Source organism: Puma concolor, chromosome B2, assembly GCF_028749965.1.
Source record: "Puma concolor isolate L17-30 chromosome B2, mPumCon1.1.hap2, whole genome shotgun sequence".
In the NCBI taxonomy this organism is placed as follows: Eukaryota; Metazoa; Chordata; class Mammalia; order Carnivora; family Felidae; genus Puma; species Puma concolor.
This window is the reverse complement of record NC_141671.1, coordinates 58,843,359-58,869,922: the sequence shown is the minus strand read 5'-3', so window position 1 is coordinate 58,869,922 and position 26,564 is coordinate 58,843,359. Positions and strand designations below refer to the sequence as shown.

The 26,564-nt window shown below is 36.8% G+C and overlaps 1 protein-coding gene and 2 pseudogenes across 1 annotated transcript in view; 2 read left to right on the top strand and 1 right to left on the bottom strand.

Annotated features, from left to right (window-relative positions):
- LOC112861989 (EGF-like photoreceptor maintenance factor) overlaps positions 1 to 26,564 on the top strand; it is a 320,134-nt gene that overhangs the window by 33,450 nt on the left and 260,120 nt on the right. The window lies entirely within an intron of this gene.
- LOC112862181 (small ubiquitin-related modifier 2 pseudogene) lies at positions 526 to 1,107 on the bottom strand (annotated as a pseudogene).
- LOC112861990 (large ribosomal subunit protein uL16-like) lies at positions 25,799 to 26,530 on the top strand (annotated as a pseudogene).

Genomic DNA, 26,564 nt, shown 5'->3' with positions numbered 1-26,564 from the left:
CAAGATGCTTGACTTGTAGTATTCATTTCTTTTAGAGTAATTTATACCTATTTAAAGTCAGACTGCCCTACATGTAACATCTACATACAAAAAAGTTCTAAAATTGTCCTTGGTTTTACAATGATAAATGAAAAACATTAAAATTCTCCAGTTGAACAAGGTATGCAAGTATTTTTGTGTTGTTCTTTTTTTGTTAAACAGTGAGAGCCAAATAACTAGAACATCAAGATGAGAGCTGAATGAGCATGCTTCTAATGGAGAAAGAGGGTATTTTCAGAGAACCAGTAGTTTCTCCATCCTGGCTCTATTTGATAATGGTCAAAACATACCATTGTACATTTAGTCCAAAAAAATGCAATATGCTTGTGTACATACACAGCTACTTTATGTACAATAATTGAATGGGGAAGGGGGAAGTGAAAGAACAGAGAAAATTATAGTAGTCAGAAATTGCCGTTTTCTCATTGAGAATGTCTTCTTGGTCTGGAGGAACAGAGTGCTAGAGTAAAGTAGTAGGTTCCCTTTTTAGTAGATACCTCCTGTCTGTTGCTGGTACACATCAGTTGTGTCTTCATCTTCCCTCTCCAACTGTACAGGTGTGTCTGTTTCTTTTCTTTTTTTTTAATTTTTTTAATGTTTATTTTTGAGAGAGAGAGAGACAGAGCATGAGTGGGGGAGGGGCAGAGAGAGAGGGAGACACAGACTCGGAACAGGCTCTATGCTCCGAGGTGTCAGCACAGAGCCCAACGCAGGGCTTGAACCCACCGACCGTGAGATCATGACCTGAGCCGAAGTCGGGTGCTCAACCAACTGAGCCACCCAGGCGCCCCCAGGTGTGTCTGTTTCATTGATTGGCTGCCCATCAGATCAGAATCTGATCTGCCTCTTTGACAAACCCTGTCTTTCCCAGTAGGCTTTCATTAGTTAAGCAAGTAGTGTATGCCTCTTAATCTTGCACTGCACCACAGAAGCATCCTCCCCGACCACCTTCAAATTAATATGATCCTTGTTCTCAGTCTTGAAGGAAGGCTTCAGCTTTTCATCAGCCGTGGTGAGGGCATAAGTCTCCTCAGCTACCACTTCACAAAAGAGGTACCAGGTCCTCATGGAATGAGCACACAACACACACCAAAAACTCCCTAACTTTTCAATTCTAAAAGATGCTTCATCAAATTAGTGAACATAGCAGTTTTGAAAACTCCCCTGATAATTGTAAAAATTAAAAGTATACGAGTCTAAAACTTTTCTTCATTTTCTATTTTCAATTTTGCCTTATGCAATTACCATTTTCTCTCAGGGAATTTCACAAAATAAAATTTAGTGAAAATTATGTTCTAATTGTGATGCTATATTGAAAGAAAAATAGAATCAGTATACCATCTGTCAATTCTGGATATAACAAAGGGGTAGATGGAATTATTTTTACTTAGCCTACATAAGTATGGTAAAGTTAAAGATATTTTAAAGATGGTTATGAATTATATGCTGCTATACTTACTGCAAGTCAAATTTTTAATGTATTTGCTATTATGAAGAAGCCATGGCATTCTGTTACTTAAAATTCATTAGGCTATAATTATTAGGTATTGTGCAAAAAGCTTTTAGAAAGGATACTTTTATCTTTGAAAATTACTTAGGTCAATTATATTCTATCATAGACACTTTGTTTTTAAGTTCCTAAAAGCAGGAAAGTTCAACACAATTTCCTCCTGTCTAATAAGAGGAGGGATGTTATATTAGAATGAATATTTCTAATTAAAAGATTTACACAGACTAATATATTATTTTCCAGATTTTTCTCAAGCAAAAATATCGTAGTCTTTAGATATGCAATGTCTCTAGAATCACCAGTTTTGTTTAAAGGGATCTAAGACATTCATTTCATAGAATAGAACAGAAGAGTATGAACTACAGTAATATTTATTATTTGAGAGAATAATTGCTTCAAAATAGCATATGGGAGTTGATCAAAAATATGTCTCAGTGCTTATTAAATGAGTTTTCATTGCTGGATTTATTGCTAGATTCAGGAATCAGAAGAGTCATATTTTGATTATATGGGGTAGTTTTAATTGAACCATTGAAAAGATGTCAATTTTATTTCTAAAAGTTTACCTTAATGGTCCAAAATACGTAATTATACATCCTTACAAAAAATATATTTAATGCTTTCTAAATCATTCTGCTGTCAGCACTTCAAATCCTCTGTTCCTCTTTCTTTGCTCCTCCCTGCTCTCTCTCTCTGTCTCGCTCTAAAATAAATATTTAAAAAAAGAAATGAAAAAAAAAACATAATATAGTTCAACCTCTCATTTTTCTGCTGAGGAAACTCTATGCCTAGGGGAAAAATGGACTTTCTTGGAGTCACATGACTGAAGGAAATATACCAAAGTTAAAACTAGAGTCCATGTTTGGCACTCTTTCTCTGGCACCCATCTCTATGTCTACTTTTATAGGTAAAATACTGCTACCTTACCTTTTTCCTTTATATTTTACTTCCTATTACATATGGAGAAAAGAGTTAGCAGTTGTTTATCCATTATGGCAGACCCCAGAACTCTTTACCCTTTCCTTTGTGAAAGGAGCAAGAAATCCAAACCAAATGGCTCTTTTTTCTATGCTTGACCTGAAGTGCCTCTTTTTACAAGAACTATCATGCTCATTTCTCTGGTCATCATAAGTGAAAATTTGTGATCTTGACTAAGAATCGTAGATCTTAGAGATCTGTGGGCAAGTCTCTGCTTCTTACCTCAATGCATATGGATTCTCATCTACAGCCACACTGAACCTTGATAGTTTGACTAAATATTACAAACAATGAGAACTTATTATCCCAGAAAGCATTTTCTTCCATGTTTGCAGACTGTCTTGATGTTTGAGATTTACTTACTTCAAGTAAATATATTTTTCATGCAATTTTTCATGCATTGGCCCTCTATATGCTCTTTTAAGAAAAAGAAAAAGCATAAATCCATAAATCCATAAGTCTATTCCCTTTTCAACTTAATAGTAGTCCTTAAGTAGTTCCTTAACCATGGAGTCTAAGCTCTTTGTGAGCAGGACTATTTTTGTTTTTAATCACTATTTTTTCCCAGAACTTAACTTTGAACTAGCATGTAGTATATATTCAGGAGATATTTTTCTAATGAATGAAATAAGCTTATTTATCTTTGCTAATTCTTTTCTGCTGTAAGGTAAATATTTCCAGCCCTTAAACCATTCCCCAACTGATATGACTTGGGAGAGCCTCACTATCCTGATTATTCTCTACACACTTTATCATATCAGCTACCTTATAAGCTGTCACAGACAGTGGAACTCAGCATTCCCTGTATAAGTGATCCAAATGCACTCAAAGAAGAATGAATCAGCTTTTCTCAGTTTTCAGACCATTCAGATTAGATCTTTAGTCAACTAAATCCTTAGGTCTTTTTTGCACAAAGTGCCTAAAATTATTTTTTTTTTATTTTTTTTTATTTTTTTTTTTTTTTAAATTTTTTTTTTCAGCGTTTATTTTTATTTTTGGGACAGAGAGAGACAGAGCATGAACGGGGGAGGGGCAGAGAGAGAGGGAGACACAGAATCGGAAACAGGCTCCAGGCTCTGAGCCATCAGCCCAGAGCCTGACGCGGGGCTCGAACTCCCGGACCGCGAGATCGTGACCTGGCTGAAGTCGGACGCTTAACCGACTGCGCCACCCAGGCGCCCCGTGCCTAAAATTATTTAAGTTGCTTAGTCACATTGTCAAAAGTTTACCACTCTTGTAATGCACAAACGTCCTCAGGAGATTTAACACATTAAGTTAGGTTCTCAATCATTCACAGCTTGTGGTCAATTTCTTCCATCAGATATAATTTTCTCCTAACCTCTAGCTGAGAGCAGCATGCTAAACAAATGGGAGTTTTCAGAGATGGGGTAGATAGTATGTAAATTGTGGCAGTGTCCAAAAAATCAAGTCTGAGTGAAACTCCAAGTCAAGGGGCCAAGGTAAATAGCAGTATTTGGAAATGCACAAGGAAGAGGGCCAGGGTGGGGGCCAAATACAACAAGGACATTTAGAATAACACTGGAACATTTTTTTTTCTCTGTTCATGTATTTTCAGTATATATGATTCAGTAAATTTAATTAGGAGTGTTCTGTGGATCAGGTACTCTGATATCCTCTAATTATATAGGAGAAAAGGAATATGTGGTTTTACTATTATAAATGTTTAGTCTACTATGGTGGAAAGGTAAGAAATAAGTAAACAAATATGTAGTTAGTAATTGTGATGTGTCCCAGATGAAATAGAGTGCAGAGATAGAGTATAATGGGATAAATGGGCCTCCTTTTTAAATAAAATGTTCAGAAGGAACTCTCCAAAGAGGATGATCAGAGATACATGAATGAGAAGAAGACTGTCAATTGAAGAATGAGGGGATGTATTGTGGATATAAATATACATATAGAGGTGGATACGGATATAGATGTAAATATACCTCAGTTACAGGAAGAAGTCTGGGTGAATAATGACTTCTGTAATGACATATTTTAAAAGGAGCTACCAAATTTGAGAAGCACTATATTTCCCCTAGTAAGATGTCAGAAGCTTACTACTTGCACATGTTCAGGAGAACAGCCTCCTCACAGATCTATCTGCTTGGTCTCAAATTGTCTATTTGAAGCATGTGCTGCTCTGTAAAGGAGTTGAAGCTTCTCCCAGCTGGGTACACTGGGGAAGACTTCCACAGATTGCTGTGTGTGAACCCACTTTTTAGCCTTTCATGCCTATTTTATCACCTCATTTCAATATCTTTCGATAAACTAGATTGTCCCTCTTTTGCCTCTTAAGCACACAGAAGAGCAGCACTCATGTTAGAACTTCAGTCAGTCAGATGGTGGCCTATCTGATCTCTCAGCCAACTGCCTCCTGAAAGTTTGCCTGAACATTCCCTTATGTTATATTTGACAGGTCACAAGTTGGGCTAGTACAAACTACATGTAGGTGATCTCTTCTACAACTCCATGAGACACACCCACCTATATATGCTTCTGAGGCTCCAGAGACTATTTACCTTGGCTTCCATACTAATGGATTTCAAAGTGATGTCTGAATTCAACCCAATGTGAATAAATTAATTTTCTATGATATGGTCAATACTCTGCTGTGTACTATGGAGTATAGAAATGTTAATGACAAAAATACCATAAAAAAATATTCACTCTAGTTAGTGATAAACATGCTAAAGTGTTAGAGGTGAAATACACTGATTTCTGCAACTTATTTTGTAATATCTCACAAAAAAGTAAGGTAAAATGGTGGATGGATGGATGGATGGATGGATGGGTGGGTGGATGGGTAGAGGAATATATATATGTATGATAAAGCAAATATAGCAAAATGTTAATTGTAGGATCTAGGTGGGTATATGATGGTTCACACTGTTAAATTTCCTTAACTTTTTTAAGTTTATAACTTTTGATAATGAAATATTGGAGGAGAAGCCATCACTGTGTACCTGAATCTTACCATTCAGGTAGGAGTTAAACACCCACACATGAAATAATTGCTATACTGTTGAAGTGCTGATTGTAAGAGCAATAGGAATTCAGAGAGAAGTCAACATGGATTGGCATAAAAGGAAAGAGGACCACTTGAGACTTAAAGGTGTAGGATTTTGAAAGATGAAGTGGAAGATGGAGAGCATTTCAAGTGGAAGAAACAGCATGAGCAAACACATGTAGGATGGAACAGAAAAGCAGGTGTTCAAGAAAACAAAACAACTGAATCTGGTGGGGAATAGTCAAAAATAACTTTGGATACACATAGCAAAGCTAGAATATGGCAGGTCATGATAGGTAGAAAAAGACATCACCTCTTCTCTTAAGTAGTCAATAATATTTGGGCATAATAAGAGGAAATATAGTTCAGCTTTACAAACAGAATTTTCAGCCAATCTTATAAAAATTTACAAAGAAAGTTAAAAGGTGAACATAGGCGCTCAAATGAATGCTACAGACCCTACAGGTAATTATTACTCTGATAACACAAAATAATTGGATGAAAAACATTTGGGGCCACCTTTGTCAGCATGGTTTAATTGTACTAGGGAAGCCAAGTCTCATGTCTGTACGGGACCATTCAAATCCTCCCTTTCCCAAGACAAAGAATTCTACCACATTAGCTTTTCCTGGACCAGTTCAGAATCAGCAAAAGCAACCTTGGCACTGTTCCCACCAGTGCATGCTAGTCCCCTCACCCAATCAGAGAGCAATGCTGGACCAAATGGAAATGACAGAATATATTGGAAAGGTATGGGGTAGCTCAAGAATTAAAATAAAGCTCAAGAACCAGTCTTAGCATAGAAACCAGGGTATGTACCAGGGATTCAGGTCACCCTCTTCAGGGTTCAATGTGGATAAATTCCAAGATTTCTTATAACCATTTAAAATTCAAAATCAGGGGCACCTGGGTGGCTCAGTTGGTTAAGTGCCAAACTTCAGCTCAGGTCATGATCTCATGGCTTGTGAGTTTGAGCCCCAAGTCTGTTTTAGGTTCTGTGTCTCCCTCTCTCTTTCTCTACCCCGGCCCTGTTCACACTCTGTCTCTCTCTGTTTTTTCAAAAATGAATAAATGTTCAAAAAAAAAAAGTTTTAATTCAAAATCAAGGAAGAATGCTTCTCAGGAAACCAGCTTATGTTGCAATCACCCCTTAGCCAGAGGAGGGGTAGTCACCACAAAGAGAGTCTCACCAAGTCTGTATTCAGTGAGGACATGTAGTTTCTCCAAAAAAGTGACTTAACCTTAAGAAATACACATGAAAAGGGAATAATAGTAGTATGCATGTCTTAGGATTGTGCAAGGACCAACTGAGATAAAAATAATAAAAAAGAATTCATGTAGTTTTACTGTATGGTAAACACTGTGCTAAAGATTTCACAAATTTTAAATAATCTAACACTTATAACTTCTCTTTGAGATTTATGTAATCGTGCAGCTCATATTTCAAAATTTAATTCAAAATGGACAAGAAACACTTGGTTTGCCATGCATTTTTCTGTCTAGATTCTGAATGCTCATCAAGTGTGTATCTTTTGAAATACATCCACTTGAAAATCTGAGTCTTGTCTTCTCAGTTCTCATTTTTGTAAAGATTCTCTTATTTACCCTTTTCCCTGCAGAATGTTGATATCCTCAATTTTTGTGTTGTTGTTTTTTTAATATTGGTGTTCCAGGTGTTCTTCTTCCCTTGCCTAAAGATTCTCCTTACTGGGGCACCTAAATGGCTCATTTGGTTAAGCATCTGACTCTTGATCTGGGCTCAGATCATTATCTCACAATTTGTGAGATCAACCCTGCGACCTCTCTCTCCCTCTCTCTGAGCCCCTCCCCAACTCATGTGCGCTCTCTCTTGCTCTCTCGCTCTCTCTCTCAAAATAAATAAACTTTAAAAAAAAGAAAAAGAAGAAAAGAAGACTATCCTTACTAACAATTTGGATCCCTTAGTGGAATAATTGAATTATTACCCATTTCCCCCAAAATATTTCATCATAATATCATTCCTCCAATTTTGTACCTAACTTTAAAACTAGAGATGGGAATTGAAAATGCCTTTACCTGGGGAAATAGGTGCCTAAATGTAACACTTGGCTAATTTCAAATATAGAATAATGAGAAGGAAAAAAGCCATTAGGTGAGATGTCCTCAGTGCTGTGGTCAGGGCATCTAGTTAGGTGCCCCATGTTATCACTGACACCCAGCATGCATTGCTGCAAGAAAAAAGGAAATTTGCAGTGACTGGCAAGCTAAGCCTGACCTCTGCCCTACAACCTTCAAAGAGAATAGAAAATGTAAAGAGCCACTGAAATCATGACCTCTTGACAGACTATACCTCATTTGTGGTGTGAATCTGGGGGTTATAAATACAGAAACAATTTTTCAGGCAAAGAAAAATTGTGATGATTAAAAAATACATATACCACAATCAAATGCAAATGTCCATGTGTGACATGCTGACTTTATAGATGAAGTTTGTAAGGAGAAAAGGCAGGGCTTACAATTCACTTGTTCCTTGTTTTTAAGGAAGCTTTTTGAGCTTTTTTTGAAAGTACTACTCTCCCAAGAGGGGACTTTTCTTCCTGAGTAAAAGGAAAGGAAATAAGTTCTGCTGTTCTTCTGTTTGCAAAAAAAGAGATTAATATTTGAGCCCCTTTCAACTCAGATTCATACTTCAGAATTAAATTTAGATGGAGACGAGGGTAGGTACCAACTAGCATGTGTCCTCTTGCCTTGTTGCAAGATGCTAATGGAGATGACTATTTTCTGTCTCTGGTGAATCCAAATGGATAGATTGATGTAGATCAAAAACAGATGGATGGATGGATGGATGGATGGATGGATGGATGGATGGATGGATAGATAAGCATTCTTAGAAGTTCTGAAATATCAAACCACATTTTAAAATTTTCTTTCCCTTAGATTCCTTTTATACTTCAGCTCTGAAATCTAGCCCTTCATATTGTCACTGTTTGCTGCTAGGCAGGCATGGAAAATTCAAGGCCCGATTTTCAACTTCAAGGAGCTAATGTTCTCAATTATATTTAAAATATCTAATATACATTACATATATGTGTATAATATTAAATACATACAGTATTTAACTGTTGCTAATAACCTCTTTTGCCCAAACATTAAAAAAAGTTACTCTGAGTAAAAAACAGAAATTTAAAAATATTTACATGTCAACAATCCTAAAATATTTACATTCACCATTTTAAAGTTTTCATGTAAAAGATTTTGCATTGTTAAAAAGTAAATATTAGGCAGAACTTTTATTATCAGTTGGAGGCTACATTACTATAACCTGGCTCTTGGCATTTTTTAGTCCACTTCAAAAATACTTTCAAATATCTATGGACAAAGAATGCTCACATAGTCAGAGATGATTTCATTGTGCCACCACTAGCTGCTGGGCTAAAAATAATGTTGTTCCTATGAATACCCTATGTACTCACAGAGGGAGGTTGCTGAGTGAGGGAACTCCTCTTCCACTGGATTGATTCCAATGAAACATTTTCTGCCAAAGATCATCTCAATTTCCTATATACAATGTTCTACATACCGCTAATCCCTGTGGGATTTAAAGAGACTAAATTTAGTCTCAGCCACTTTATTGTACATTTTTCAAGAGTTAACATTTGTCGTTTGGCTTCTGGGATCTCCTATCTGGTCTAAACTGTTCACTTCTACCTTTTATTTTCTTGCTCATCTGGAAGGTAAATCAACAAAACAGCTTGGCACACTAAATCATATGTTCTCACCATGGAGTTCTATCACATTTTTTAAAGTAAAAAGTCACTTGAAATAGTCTATATCAACAATAAAAAAAAAAAAAAAGAAAAATAAACATTTTTTTCCCTAAAAGGAATAGAAGGAATGTGAAGTACTCAAAGAGATAAACGGTGAATGTCAAAAGACCGAAGGACCAATACATTTTCATAGCTACATTAACTAACAAATGAAGCTGCACAGAATTATTCAGCTAAAATTCAAGCTGAGTTGAACAATGCCAGGGTGCGGTCATTCACCTTACATGAATGTTTTGCCTTATAAGCGAACTTACATTCCACCTGAAGAGTTCCTTGCTCTCTGCCATTTTGATATTAGCTTTCATTGCATTTCTAACCAGAAAGCCTTTGCCTTTAATCATCTTAAGGTAATATTGGTGGGCAGAAAGCCAGTAATGGAAGAAGTTTAGCATATCTGTATGTGAACAAAAAGCAGATCAAAATCATTTAACCAATGACCAAAGCTATTAATTAATGGAGATATTTTGAAGCATAGTTCCCATTCAGTGTAGGAACTATAATGGCAGCATGGAAGGAAAATAGAGAAGGTGTGCTTCACAAAAGCAAGTCTTTTTTGGCTGGAAAGACCCTTGAAAGTACCTGGAATCATAATTTTAAGAAAATGTAGGAATATGACATATATTCAGGGAAGAGGGTTTCATAAATAAGACTAACTGAACTTGTGCCTCATTAGCATAACTGATGAAACCACTCCTCAGGACCAGGGGCTACAGGGCAAGGTCTTCATTAAAAAGTTCTTTGTGTATGCCTGGAGTATAAAGTAACAATGAACAATAGGTTTGCTTTGTATTTCCCCCTTTATATTGTAAGGGACATAATACTGGTGGAATATTAAAGCAATGTATTTTTATTTCCCCTTTAAGTCTCTTAGTCATTCATCTCTGATGCTGAGGCTTCTTGCCCAATGAAAAAGAATAAACACCTTTGGCCTCCAACTTCTTTGACTCTGTAGCAAAACAGTCTTGGAAGGAGAGAAAGGAGACTTTCAAACTCCTTCAGACTCTGTTAACATATCAAGTGCCAGGCCTATCAGGGTAGATCTTAGATTTTTACTGTATGCTTAAGGTAGAGAGAATTCAAGACATAGCAGGAAGAGAAAGCCTATGGCTGTGTGGACATAATAAGGTATGGAGTAGATCGGTGAAGTGATTCCCAGGGTCTTCTGCTTCCCCACAGCCTCAGAGACAAGTCCATTACTTGAGTATGGGAGATGGTACTATAGAAACAGTCAAAAAATGAGGAACTAGAGGTTAATGGGCATCTTTATGACAGAGTTTCTAGGCATCTAAGAAAACTCCAACTTTGAACTCAGTTTCAGACCCAGCATGGTATAGGTGGGATGTCACAGAGATAATGGTTGGGAGATGGCTAATGAAGTAAACAGGAAGCAGCAGTCCTGGCTCCTCATGACCTGTATGTGGCATATAAACAATCCAGATGTTCCCATGTTCCTCAGGAAGGCACTCAGTGAATGTCCATTCTAGAGCTATGATAATTCCCAAATGCTACACATCTATACATAGAGTACTAAGCTATACAGCAGTGCATTTTTTATTGTACACAAAGGCTGCACCGGTTACACTCCTTCTAGCAGTGTCAGTTTTTTCCACAGCCTCACCAGCACTAGATGTTTGCAGTATTTTTAATTTGCTAAATTATTAAGTAGAAATGCTATTTTGTCACTATTTTTGAAGATTTCTATTTAGCATGTAGGTCATAGGCCTTTCTTAGGCTAATTTAAAAAAAATGCTTATGTGACTCAGGGAACTCAGATGGCAGCACAGGATGCCCCTGAACTTCCTTCTTCCCATGCTATGAATATACAGCTACATGAAGCAATTCCTGCCGAAAGAAATGCAGAAACTAGCTGAGTGACTCCTACATGTCCACGAATGCATTGAAATGCATAAGAAAAGCCAAGACACAACCTATACATAAACCACACCTCTGGCATAGCACCATAAAATCAGAAAGGAACCCTGAATTCCCAACTTCTCACTGAAAAGCTAAAGATTTGGAAATCACATCTAGTACCCCAAGTTTTAAGGCTCCCATCATCAAATGGTCCCCCAAAACATCTAATTCTAAAAGCCAGAGAGACTTGTGTCTACAAGACACAACAGGACTATAGAAAACAAAGGACTTCTTAATGGCATATGAACACTTGCCCCAACTGCTAACCCCCTAGGACTCAGTGCAGAGGAAGTGGGCAAAAATAACTGTCTTCCAGTCTTCCCTGAAAGGGGTTTGACTGTATACTTTACTAGCTGCTACCTGAGGGCCCAGCTTCCATTTTGTACACATCTAGGGCTGGCTGTGATCCTTCACAGAGTCCAAAGGGTCTGAAGGGCATATTTCTTTAGGGTTTATTTACTTATTTTGAGAGAGGGACAGAGAGAGTGAGCAGGCAGGGAAGAGGCATAGAAAGAGGGAGAGAGAATCCCAAGGAAGCTCCACACTGTCAGCATGGAGCCTGACATGGGGCTCAAACTCACAAACATTGAGATCATGACCTGAGCCGACTGAGCTACCCACACGCCTCCTGAAGGGCATTTCTTTTTCTGGTGTACTCCAACGATAAAACCACATTGCCACTATCTCTTTGGAAGAAGTTTGTACACATGCTGTTACCACATTTTACAGCTGCTGACTAAGGAACAGACACCCAAATCATATTGTTTTGGTAGTCAGTGGGTCCTGCATTCACAAGTCCCAGAGAACTATAGTGATTTTTTAAAAAGTACAAGAGCACTTCCCCGTGACTGTACACTCAAGCTCAGCACAGAGGGAGAAGATTTAAACACCCATCCCTTAGTTTTTCCCTAGAAGGGGCTTAATTACCTAATTTTGCAGCTGCTGTCTGGCTTCTAATCAGCCTGCAGTTACTTGCCAACTGTGATCCTTCCCTTGGGACACTGAGGAGCCTTGGCACAACCTCAACTACTAGGAGCCACTAAGAATAAAGAAGGTGGCTTGGACAATCACAAGAGTTTGAGAGACAACCAGAAACTCAGGCCAGGTTTATTGACAGGCTTCATCTCTTACACAAGACCACTCTTTGAAGACTGGCAGTGGTGACTTTCTTATCTAATGCACAGAAACCAACACAAACAGTCAAGAAAATGAAAAAAAATGGGGAACTGTTCCGAACAAAAGAGCAATATAAATCAGAAACTAATCTTAATGAAACAGAAATAAGTGATTGACCTAATAGAGTTCAAAATAACAATTATAAATGTGCTCACTGAGGTCAGGAGGGTAATGCAGGAACAAAGTGTAAATTTCCAGAAAGATATAGAAAAACATTTTTAAAAAGAACCAAACAGAAATCACAGAGCTAAACAATACAATTACTGAACTGGAAAGTAGTAGAAAATAACTGAGCTAGAAGTAGAAGAAAGAATCAGTCAAATCAATTGGAATTAATCCAATCAGAGGAGCAAAAAAAAAAAAAAAAAGTTATGAAAAAGAGTGAAGATAACTTAAGCAAACTACAAGCAGACCAATCGATATACATGTTACAGGGGGTCCTAGAGGAAGAGAGAGAAAGGGGCTGAAAACATAGCAAAGAAGTAATGGCTGAAAACTTCCCTAACCTGAGGAAAGAAATATATATCCAGATCCAGGAAGCACAAAGAGTACCAAAAAAGAAGAATCTAAGAGATCCACATAGACACATTGTAATTAAATTGTCAAAAGTTATAGACAAAGAGAATCTTAAAAGCAATAAGAAAAAAAAGCAACTTATTACATACAAAGGAACATCATAAGACTATAAGCAGGTTTTTCAGCAGAAATTTTACAGAACAGAAGGGAGTGGGATAATATATTCAAAGTGCTGAAAGAAAAAATAACTGCCAACCATGAATACTCTTCCTAGCAAAGCTGTCCTTCAGAATTGAAGGAGATATAGTTTTCCTGACAAACAAAAGTTGGAGTTCACCCCTAGACCAGCCTTATAAGAAATGTTCCAGGGAGTCCCTTAAGCTAAATGAAAGGATGATAATTAATCATTTTAAAACATAATAATATAAAACTCACTGATAAATATATAAATCTAGAATACGTAATATAGTAATGGTGACAGATAACTTAGTTGTAACTCTAATATAAAGATTAAAACACAAATGTATTACAAACTAAATAACTTGTTAATTGCACAGTATAAAAATATATAAATTGTGACATCAAAAACATAAAATGTGATGAGAAATATAAAAACATAGAGCTTTTATAAAGATTCAAAGTTAATTTTTTATCACTTTAAAATAAATTTTTATAACTATTAGATGTTTTATGTAAGCCTCAAGGTAACCATAAGACTAAAAACTTAGTAGATACAAAAGAGATAGAGAAAGAAATCAACATATACCTCTACAGAAAATCATTAAAAGGTAAGACAACAGGAATGGAAATAAAGCACAAAGGACCTATAAAATGGCCAGAAAACATTTAACAAAATGGCAATAGTAAATCCATACCTATCAATAATTATTTTAAATGTAAAAAGACTAAATTCTTTAATCAAAAGCTAACATAGCTAAAAATGAAGATTAAAAGGATACAAGATAAAAACATGATTTTTAAAAAAACAAGGCCTAATTAATTATTTTTTGCTATAAGAGACTTGCCTTAGCTTTGAAGACACACATACACTGAAAATGAAAGGATGAAAAAAGATATTTCATGCAAGTGGAAACCAAAAGAAAGCAGAGGTAATTATATATATAACAGACAAGATGACTTTAAGCCAAATACTATAATAAGAGACAAAGGAGGTCAATATATAATGATAAAATAGCCAATTCATCAAGAGGATATAACAATTGTAAATATTTATGCACACCACATTAGACTACCTTAATATATTAAGCAAATATTAATAGGTCTATAGGGAGAAATACATAGCAATAATAGTACATGACTTCAGTACCCTACATTCAAGAATGGATAGATCATACAGACAGAAACTCAATAAGGAAGCAATGAGCTTAAACTACATGTTAGATCAGTTAGACCTAAAAGACATACACAGAACATTTATCAACAGCAGCAGAATACATATTCTTCTGAAGTACACATGGAACATTCACCAACATGCATCATATGCATAGGCCAAGACAGGTCTTAATATTTTAAGATTAGGGGCACCTGGATGGCTCAGTCAGTTGATCATCTGACTTCAGGTCATGATTTCACAGTTCATGAGTTCGAGCCCTACATTGGGCTTGCTGCTGTCAGCACAGAGTCTGCTTGAGATCTCCTGGACCCCTCTATCTGTCCCTTCCCTGCTTGTGCTCTCTCAAAAAAGATTAAAAAACATTTTAAAATTAATTAATTAATATTAAAATCATATCAAGCATCTTTTCTGACCACATTGGTAGAAACAAGAAATCAATTATAAGAAAATTGGAAAATTGACAAATATGTGGAGATTAAACAACATGTTACTGGACAATAAGTGGGTCAAAGAAAAAATAGAGAAATCAAAACATATCTTGAGACAAATGAAAATGGAAACACAATGTTACAAAACTTATGGGATGCAGCAAAAGCATTTCTAAGAAGAAAGTTTATAGAGATAAATGCCACAATAAAAAAAGATTTCAAAAAAAAAACATTACACATCAAAGTATTAGAACAAAATTACTTTAGTGCAAAGTGAGTGGAAGAAAAGAAATAGTAAAGATCAGATTAAAAATAAATGAAATAGAGATTTAAAAGGGGGTTCTGGGGCACCTGGGTGGCTCAGTCGGTAAAGCGTCCAACTTCCCCTTAGGTCATGATCTCGCAATTTGTGTTTTCAAGCCCTGTGTCGGGCTCTGTGCTGACAGCTCAGAGCCTGGAGCCTGTTTCAGATTCTGTGTCTCCCCTCTCTCTGCCCTTCCCATGCTCATGCTCTGTCTGTCTCTGTCTCTCAAGAATAAATAAATGTGAAAAAAAAAATTTTTTTAAGGTGGGGGTGCCTGGATGGCTCAGTACCTGACTCCTGTTTTCAGCTCAGGCCATGATCTCATGGTTCGTGAGTTCAAGCCCCACACTGAGCTCTGTGCTGAAAGCGCAGAAACCTGCTTGGGTTTCTCTCTCTGTGGCACTCCCACACTTGCATGCATTCTTGTATTCTCTCTGTCTCTGTCTCTCTCTCTCAAAAATGAATAAACTTTATTTTAAAATAAATAAAAGAGAAAAGATCAATGAATAATACTAAGAGCTGGTTTTCTTAAAAGATAAGCAATTAACAAACTTTTATCTACTTTACACTAATTTAGAAAAGAGTGGTGTCCAACCAAATCAGAAATGAGAGATAATTTGTAATTGGCACCACAGATATACAAAGGATCATAAGAAACTACAATGAACAATTATATACCAACAAATTCGATAACCTAGAGGAATGGATAAATTCCTAGAAACATGCAATCTACCAAGACTGAATCATGAAGAAATAGAATATCTGAAAAGATCAATTATTGGTAAGGAGATTGAATCAGTAATCATAAACTTGCAATAAGAAATGTCCTGGACCATATAGCTTCACTGGTGTATTCTGCTAAACATTTAAAGAAGAATTAATACTAATTCTTCTCAAACTCTTCCAAAAATTAGGAGAGGAAGGAACACTTCTAAACTCATTTTTAGGAGCCCCGCATTACTCTGAGACCAAAACTAAACTAGGACACTATAAGAAATTAAAATTACAGGCCAATATTGCTGATGAACATAGATGCAAAAATTCTCAATAAAATACTAGCAAACTGAATTAAACAACACATTAAAAAGATCATACACCATGATCATGTGAGATTTATTCCAGGGATACAAGGATGGTTCAACATCTGCAAATGAATTGATGTTAACAGAATGAAGGCTAACAATCATGATCATCTTAATAGATACAGAAAAAGAATTTGAAAAAATTCAAAATTCTTTCATGATAAAAACTATTAATAAACCGGGTATGGAAGGAACATACTTTAACATAATAAAAACACACAGCCAACTTCATACACAATGGCAAAAGGAAGCACTCACTGGCTTGAACTGTTGAAACCACTTGATATTTTGCATTTTGGCCTGTTTCTTTTCAATGTCTTCTCTATCTTCTCCTCTTGTTTACTCCATTTTGCTCTTTCCCATGGAGTACATCTACCTAATCAAGAGGTTGCCTTTTAGTTGAATGACCCTGAAGAGTTATGGTTATACATTTCCAAGATAAACTCTGCAGAGTGGGTACTTTGACAGTATTTAGGGTTTCTGGTGGCAAAACTGGTGCAAGAACTGGCCTTTCCCCTGGTTTCTGGAAAAGAAACCCATTCCCCCCACCTCTTGACCAACTCATATTTATAAGTACTAAGAAGGCCTCTTTTTTTTTTGTATGTAAGTTTTTATTTTTTTTTTCAATATATGAAATTTATTGTCAAATTGGTTTCCATACAACACCCAGTGCTCATCCCAAAAGATGCCTTCTTCAATGCCCATCACCCACCCTCCCCTCCCTCCCACCCCCCATCAACCCTCAGTTTGTTCTCAGTTTTTAACAGTCTCTTATGCTTTGGCTCTCTCCCACTCTAACCTCTTTTTTTTTTTTTTTTTTTTCCTTCCCCTCCTCCATGGATTTCTGTTAAGTTTCTCAGGATCCACATAAGAGTGAAAACATACGGTATCTGTCTTTCTCTGTATGGCTTATTTCACTTAGCATCACAGTCTCCAGTTCCATCCACGTTGCTACAAAGGGCCATATTTCGTTCTTTCTCATTGCCATGTAGTACTCCATTGTGTATATAAGCCACAATTTCTTTATCCGTTCATCAGTTGATGGACATTTAGGCTCTTTCCATAATTTGGCTATTGTTGAGAGTGCTGCTATAAACATTGGGGTACAAGTGCCCCTATGCATCAGTACTGCTGTATCCCTTGGGTAAATTCCTAGCAGTGCTATTGCTGGGTCATAGGGTAGGTCTATTTTTAATTTTCTGAGGAACCTCCACACTGCTTTCCAGAGTGCTGAGAAGGCCTCTTGATCTAAACAGATGTTAGGGCTCTACTGAACAGAGTTATTTAGAGATTTTGTTTCTTAGTGATGAAAATTGAGAATGCAGCATTGGGGAACCTGAGGCGAAGAAGGCTAAGAAGAGGGTCTCTGTGCCTGATGTCTGTGCCTCATCCATAACTTGTCCAGACCAGTGCTGCTGTGTGCAGGAGTCAGACAAAGATGGGGAAGGGAAGAAAAACTGTATAGGCACATGAGAAAATGAAACTGGACCTCTATCTTACACCATACATAAACATCAACTAAAAATGGATTAAGACTTGAATATAAGACCTGAAACGTTAAAACTTATAGAGTAAAACATAGTAAGTATCTTGACATTGGTATTGGTAATAATTTCTTAGATTTGACACCAAAAGCAAAGGCAACAAAGCAAAAATAAACAAGTGAAACTGGATCAAAATAAAAAGCTTCTGCCATCAAAGGAAATCAGCAACAAAAGGAAAAGGCAACATGTGAAATAGGAAATATTTGAAAACCACATTTTTAATAAAGAGCTACTATCCAAAATATACAAGAATCTCATACATAACTCAATTGCAAAGAAAAAAACCCAAATAATCCAGGTTTTTAAATGGGCAAAGCAGCTGAATAGACATTTTTCCAAAGAAGACATACAAGTGGCCAACAGGTACCTGAAAAGGTACTGAACATCATTACTCATCAGGGAAATAGACATCAAAACCACAAGGAGATATCATCCCACACTTATCAGGATGGCTATTATCAAAAAGACCAGAGATAACAAATTGCTGGTGAGGATGTAGAGAAAAGGAAACACTTGTGCACTGTTGGTGAAAATGTAAATTGGTGCAGCCGCTGTAGAAAACAGTATGGAGCTTCCTCAAGAAACTAAAAATAGAACTACCATAAGATTTACTTCTAGATATATATTCAAAGTTAACAAAATCAGTATCTCAAAGAGATATCCATATTTGCATGTTCATTTCACCATTATTCACATTAGTCAAAGTATGAAAACAACCTTTGTTGATGGATAAAGAAAATCTACACATACATGCACCAGCAAACACACAATGGAATATTATTCAGCATTAAAAAAGGAAGGAAATCCTGCAATTTATGACAACATGGGTGAACCCAGAGGCCCTATGCTAATTATAAGCCAGACAAACAGAGAAAAACAGATACTGCATGGTATCAGTTATATGTAGAATTGTTGAGGGAATAAAATCAAATTTATAGAAACAGAGAGTAGAATGGTGGTTGTCAGGAGATGAAAGCAGGGTGGGAAATAGGGAGATACTGGTTAAAGAATACAGACTTGTTATGGAATGAATAAGGTCTGAGGACTAATGTATGATATAGCGACTACAATTGATAATATTGTATTGCATAATTTGTTTGCTAAGAAAGTAGAACTTAAGTGTTCTCACCAAAAATGGGGGAAAAAAATGTATGTTTGTGAGGTGATGGAGGTGTTAATTAATTCAATGGTGGGAGTCCCTTTACCATGTGTACATATATCAAATGATCCCATTGTACACTTTTAATATATTATAATTTGCCAATTATATTAGAAAAACTGGAAAAATCTTTAAAGAGAAAACCGATTCCTAAATACTTACTGTATCCCCAGCACTATTTCAAATCTTGTACTTGTATTTAGTCATCTTAACAATCCTATAAGAAAAGTGCTACTATCATCGCCAATTTTAAAAAGAGGAAATTGAGCACAGAGATGTTAATTTGTTCAAGGTCACCCAGCTAACTAGGATACAAGCCCAGGCAGTCTGGCTCCAGATCTGGCACTCTGTGTTATTATGAAAACTAATTAAAAAAAAAAAACTAAACAGCATGGGGAAAGTCAAGTGGAGGTACTTAAAGATAATTGATACTGATATAGCATCTTTAAAGGTTCCTGGACCCAGTTCCAACGTGTTTGAGTGTGGAGGGTTCTCCATGCATAACACCAAGCAGTTCTCAGTTACTGGCAGGGTATCCAAAAATTCAACTCAATTCTCACACTGTCTACCCAGAAATAGTATCATATTCCACAGGGTAAATGTTCAGCCCTACCATACCATATCACTTTCTCCAACCCCCTAGTTCAGATGCCAGTCACAAGCTCCAGGCAGTTATCTGTGCGTCAGACTGACTGGCTATAGATAGGAGATTCCAACAACCTCTTCCTTCAGTTCAGTTTGCTAGAGTGGCTCACAGAACTCAAGGAAAAACACTTACACTTACAACTTTATTAAAGAATACAATAAAGGATTTGAATCAAACCAGATGAAGAAATACATAGGTCAAGGTCCTGAACAAAGGAGCTTCTACCCTTGTGGCTCTTGGGATCCAGCTCAGTGGCACATGAAAGTGTTTTGGTTCCCCAAATATGGAAGCTCTCACAAAAAGGGTCAAAAGCTTTCTTCTCTTGTGTTTTTATGAAGACTTAATTACATAGTCATGATTGACTAAGTCATTGGCAATAACTGGCTGATTCAACCTTCAGGCCCTCTCCCTTCCCTGGAGTTGGGAGAGTAGAACTAAAAGTTCCATCCCTCTAATTACATGGTTAGTCCTCCTGGCAACCAGCCCCTACCCTTGGGTGGGGTCCAAAAGTCACCTTATTAATAATAAGACACCTGTTTCACCTTTATAACTCTGAAGAGTTTTTAGGAACTGTGGATGAAGACCAAAGATATACTTTGTATAAATCATTCTGTCACATGGAGCTGCACAAGTCAGCCAGAGGAAGGTGTTAATTGACTGGAGGCAATTCATCTGAGAAAAGCTTGAAAGCAAACATCAGAAAGAGTAAAGTGGTAGGTGCCAAAACTACATGACCAAAAACATGTAGAAAGAACAAATCTGATGAAGTTCAGGGAGAAATAGAGAGAACCCACTAAATTACTCAAGTGGTAGACTAGTTTTGATTCAGTCCCAAGGAGCATATCTGGAGAGGTGAAGAGGGAACTGCATGGCAGGCTACTCTGTGTGGACAAAATGGACAAGGAGCTTCGTTCCTGGATCACTGTCTGGGCTGTTCATAGGAGGTTTGTGGTTCTTAGTCTTCTGAACATTGCAGAAATTGTCCTGACTCTACCATAAAAATTAATCCCAAGGTTAAATGCTTTTGAAATAAAGGAAGACACCTTTAGTCCCCATTTTGAAGTCACCAACTATATTTTTTCCTGAGGTGGTATACCAAAGAGTTAAATCTTATTACTAAAAGAAAAGAAGTCTTTTCATGAACATTTAGAGAAAGGTCCACAGGAAACTTTTGCAGTCATGGAACTATTATTATTTCCTGGTTCTGACCAGGTCCCCAAATTAAACCTACAAATGACCCCAAGTCCAATCCATCAATAACCAAGAAAATGACCTGCTGCTTTATAATTCTTTTTTTAATGAAATTTATTGTCAAATTGGTTTCCATACAACACCCAGTGCTCATCCCAACAGGGGCCCTCCTCAATGCCTATCACCCACTCCTCCCCCCACCCCCCATCAACCCTCAGTTCTCAGTATTTAAGAGTCTCTTATGGTTTCTCAGAATCCACATATGAGTGAAAACATATGGTATCTGTCCTTCTCTGCCTGACTTATTTCACTTAGCATAACACTCTCCTTACTTTTATAATTACAAGGAAATTTCTACTCTTACTCATCATTAATATGTTAAATTATATGTTGATGAACTTTCTAAAAGACAGGTTTTTCTAACAGCTTTTTACCTTTTCTCACTTATGCTGGCATTGTAGACACTAGAAGACAACCATGCAGAGAGGAGTTGGTGAGTTTCAACTATGAAAAGAAAAGAGGTAAACATGAAGAGAGTGAAAGGAAACTAAAATGCTTTGAACATTAAAAAAAAATGATTATGTTTATTTTGGATTCCAGCTGAGATACAGACCCGTATTTTTTTTCTTTCTGCTTTAGATATCAAATTATAGCTAAAACTATTAAGATCTCCAATTAACATGTGGACAGCACAAATTCAAAGTAAGGAAAATGAAAGAGAGGCAGAAACATTTCTTTATTCCTCTTCAGTATTTTCTCTCACAGTTTCTCCAGTTTCCATCCCACGGAGGGAAATTGATGTGTACTGAAGATTGTTATTGCCTTCTGAACATGTAAGAGCTGTGACACAAAAGGAACTTTGGGGCTTTATGATTTATTGCTTTATCATTTTTAGTGCCATCTCTGTTCATCCTCAAATCCAGGGCAGGCTACAGGACATATTAAAAGGGCAGCATTCTCTGTATTTCCTTTTTAAAGGGCAAAGCACTTACCATTTTGTACATACAAAGCACTTATCTTTTAGCTCACTATTTGATGAGCCACATTGAAGCCTCCTTTTCAGACCTCTTTAATAGAGGAGAATACATTTTCCCCATTCTCAACCAACTTTTGAATTTTTATGCAGCATGACTCTTATTTTCCTGAAAATTGTAGCTATTTTAGCCAACATTATCATTTTAAGGGAATAGGCTTTTTCATTCATATACCATACACACACACACACACACACACACCCCACACACACATTTCAAACTGTGCAGGTCTATATAATCCTCTGTCAGCATCATTGGAGCCCATCACCCCCTATCTTAAGAAGCAAAAGTAAGCTCAGGCACCACCCAACTCTAAGGGACCAGAAAGCTTAAAGTCACTGTTCATTTAGAATTACCGGTATAGTACCCATGTACTTAGTAAATAACCATGGTTGAACTTCAAAAGTCGACAAATACCTGCTCTTAGATCTATTTTCTAAATATTCTTTATTTTCATTTCTGTGGACCAAAATTTGATTCCAGATTTTGATACGAATACTTCTATTTAAACTAAGTTATGTTTTTTTTCTTTTATTTCCTCCTTACCATAGTTCTCTTAACTATTCTTTGTCATAGACCATCATGAAGCTCAAAATCCAGCTTTACATGAAGTATAAGGCAGGGATTGACAAGTAAAGGGCCAGATAGGGGCGCCTGGGTGGCGCAGTCGGTTAAGCGTCCGACTTCAGCCAGGTCACGATCTCGCGGTCCGTGAGTTCGAGCCCCGCGTCAGGCTCTGGGCTGATGGCTCAGAACCTGGAGCCTGTTTCCGATTCTGTGTCTCCCTCTCTCTCTGCCCCTCCCCCGTTCATGCTGTCTCTCTCTGTCCCAAAAATAAATAAACGTTGGGAAAAAAAAAAAAATTTAAAAAAAAAGGGCCAGATAGTAAATATTTAGACTTTCGGTACATACAGTCTGTGTTGCTGCTACTCAGTTCTACTGTTGTGGCTCCAAGAGCCACCATCAAAAGTATGCAAATAAGTGGATATAGCTGTGTTCCAATAATTTTATGCATGACATAGTTGGCTTTCAGTCCTTATTTTATAATTCCCTCTTCTACAGGTGCAAACTAATATCTTTTATCTTAGTTATGCACTACATTAAAATTTCCAAAAGAAATTTAAAATGTCAGAGAATAAAATTGAACTTAACAGTCAAAAATAGACATATGTGCCAAATCCTATAAATTTTAAAATTCCACCTAAATGCTTACTTAAGACAATTTTAAAGCCCATTAATTTTCAAAAAAATGATTATTTTCAGAAGTAATGAGTTAACAAATACACACTCAAAATTAAATGAAAACACACTCCAATTACAACTTCATAATCCACATTACATCTAAGTAATTTTCGTTCCTTCACTTCCCCCACACCATAATGTTACAAGTAATTCTGAGGCATCTTCCATGCATCACCATCTTAAAACAAGCACAGAGGATAGAAACAAAGTTTTAATGCAAATATCCACATTTTTTTACTAGATTTAAATATAGCATATGCAAACTCCCAATTTGTATACTATAGTAATTTCAAAGATAAAGCGGCTATTTAAAAAGGATACCTTCTCCAAAAAACTTTAGTTTACCAAAAATATGTTTTCCATTTCTAATTTGGAACCTGATAAGAAATTGCCAACTAAGAAAAATTAACTTTGCAAGTTCTGTCACACCATATGTCGACATTATCTCTTTGTTTTATTTTCAGTAATAATGTTTATTATCCAAAAATCTCAAAGTAGAAAACATTTACAACCTAACTGTAAACTGTATGAAAAATTTTTTAATAAAAGCAGTTATTTTCTAGCCTTTCTTCTCCATTTAGAAGTCATAGATATCAAGATAAAAATCTTAAATAACAAGAAAAAAAAGGAAGACAAATCCTTTCCAAAATGTTTTCCCTGGAGAATTTGTGGATCACCACAATACTGGGGCTCTTTCCATTTAAGGATTTTTTTCTCCCATCCCTTTCAGTCCCAGTGCTATGAAGTTACCTTTCTAAGAACAAATTTAAGTGTGAAATGTGGATGTAAGGAACTCAGAAATAGCCCCTATTTTATTAGCATTAACACTTAACCCTGCACATCAGAATCTTTAATACTGTAGATAATCCCAAAATAAGAAAATTTATAGCTCCTTAATTTTTTTAATCTTATAGCTCAAACTCCTACCCAGTAGGCAGCAGCTACACACCTGCTTCACAAATCAATTTCAGAAAAATATTCTTTCCATTTAAATAAACTTTAAGGCCCTGATCCATACCTTTATCTCAGCTGGTTCCTAGTATACTTGCACAAATTCCAGAATGTCAAACCCAAAATGTTTTGTCAGGGAATCTATTTAAAAGTAGAATTAGTCAGAGAAAGACAAATACCATATGGTTTCACTCATACGTGGAATTTAAGAAAAAAAAAAAACAAATGAGCAAAGTGTGTGTGGGGTGGGGGAGGGGGGTTGGGGAAGGGAAAGGGAGGCAAACCAAAAAAGAGACTCTTGACCATAGAGCATAAACTGATGGTTACCAGAGAGAAGGGGGGTTGAGGGATGGGTTAGGTGATGGGGACTAAAGAAGGCACTTGCTGTTATGAGCACCAGGTGGTAACAGTGTTAACTAAATGGAATTTAAATAAAAACTTTTAAAAAAGAATACAGAGGGTAAAAAAGTATAATTACTCATAAACAACAGTTTTAACTTGTAAAGAACTTCCCCTGTCATTTCTCTTTCTAAAATGTTTACTGAAGTCCATTTTTCCCAAATTTATTCTCACTCTACCATTTCTAATAGTTTTCACTTGTTTCACAATGCTTTTGTCTCTATTTGAAAGTTATCTCTTGGGGCACCTGGGTGGCTTAGTGAGTTAAATGTCTGACTTCAGCTCAGGTCAGGATCTCACAGCTTGTGGATTCAAGCCCCACATCAGGCTCTGTGCTGACAGCTCAGAGCCTGGAGCCTGCTTTGGATTCTGTGTCTACCTCTCTCTCCCTACCCCCTCCCCTCTCTCTCTCTCTCAAAAATAAACAAACATTAAAAAAAATTAAATAAAAAAATTAAAAGTTATCTCTTATTTCCTGATAAAAGAAGATTCCATATGCAAAAAGGTCAGACTAATTCCCTAGTGTCTGTAAATCCTATTCATTGTTCCTGTCTTAAGAACTGGTAACCCTAAACCCCCCAGAAGAATTGGATTCTAAAAGTAAAAGAAACTCTAAACTTCAAACTGGAAAGTTGTCTCCTTCATACAAGTAACCATTTCGGGCCTCCATAATTTGTCATCTGGAACCCACGAATTAGATGGGTTCACAAGTGGGCAAGACACAGTGACAGGAAATCTACATCTCACTCATCATGGCCTCCACATGTCACCATTATTTTTCTTCCTTGGCAACAAGAAAAACAGGAAAGGCTTCTCTGTTATTAGTCAAGAATATCCACAATTTGGAGTCAGAAGTAGTCTTCTGACCACTAAGACAAGAAACTTAACCTTTCTGAACTTCAACTTCTTCATCTATGAAATGGGGGTAATAATTCCTGTTTTGTAAATATAGATATTAAGATCATGTATTCAAATTTCCTGTTTTAGTTCTAAGAACAGAGTAGACAGTCAATAAAAAATGTTGTTACAGCTATTAAATTGAGACATATAAAATTGCATTTTTATGTGCTAAAAATGTTATACTCACAATTTCACGTAGTTCAACCTAATATATTTTTACTTCCCAGTGACTTGATGAAGAGCTGTGGTGTTATTTTAGGTATCTTTATATTGAAATAATGACTAAAGGATTGTAAAAGTCAGTGTCTCTTACAGATATTCTAACCCCAATCTGGTGCTATTGATATTGTCCTTAAAAGAGGGCATGAAGGAGATAGCAGAGAAGAGAGATTTCATTATGATTCAGGTGTTTGTTGTACAGTTGGGTCCAAGCGACTTTTTCAAATAAAATTATGTATGAGTTTTGGGGTTTAGTCCCAAAAAAGTAAATTAAGGCAGTTGCCAGTTTATTCTAATGCAGATTATGAGTAAATGAAATATAAAGCCAATTGAAAACTGCAAAATGGGGGCACCAGGCTGGCTCAGTCAGAAGAGAGTGTGACGCTTAATCTTAAGGTTGTGAGTTTGAGCCCCACATTGAGTGTACAGATTACTGAAAAATAAACTTTAGCCCTTTTCTTTCGGCATGCCACTGAAGATCCTGGTGTCACCATGGGCCGCCACCCCACTTGGTGTTACCAGTATTGTACGAACAAGCCATATCCAAAGGCTCACTTCTTACAAAGGTGTCCTTGATGCCAAGATCTGCATCTTTGACCTGGCGTGGAAAAAGGCAAAAGTGGATGAGTTCCCACTATGTGGGCACGTGGTGTCAGATAAATATGAGCAGCTCTCCTCTGAAGCCCTGGAGGCTGCCCATATTTGTGCCAACAAGTATATACATGGTGAAAAGCTGTGGTAAAGAAGGACTGTCTCTCCACCTTTCCATGTCATCCATATCAACAAGATGTTGTCCTGTGCTGGGGCTGACAGTCTCCAAACAGTTATGCAGGGTACCTTTGGAAAGCCCCAGGGTGTGCTCACTTCGGCAGCACATATACTAAAATTGGAAAGCCCCAGGGCACAGCAGCCAGCATCCACATTGGCCAACTCAGCATGTCCATCCATACCAAGCTGCAGAACAAGGAGCATGTGATTGAGGCCCTATGAATGGCCAAGTTCAAGTTCCCTGGCTACTAGAAGATCCACATTTCCAAGAAGTGGGGATTTACTAGGTTGAATGTGGACAAATTTGAAGACATGGTGGCTGAAAGGTGGCTCATTGCAGATGGCTGTGGAGTCAAATACATCCCTAATGGTGGCCTCTTGATAAATG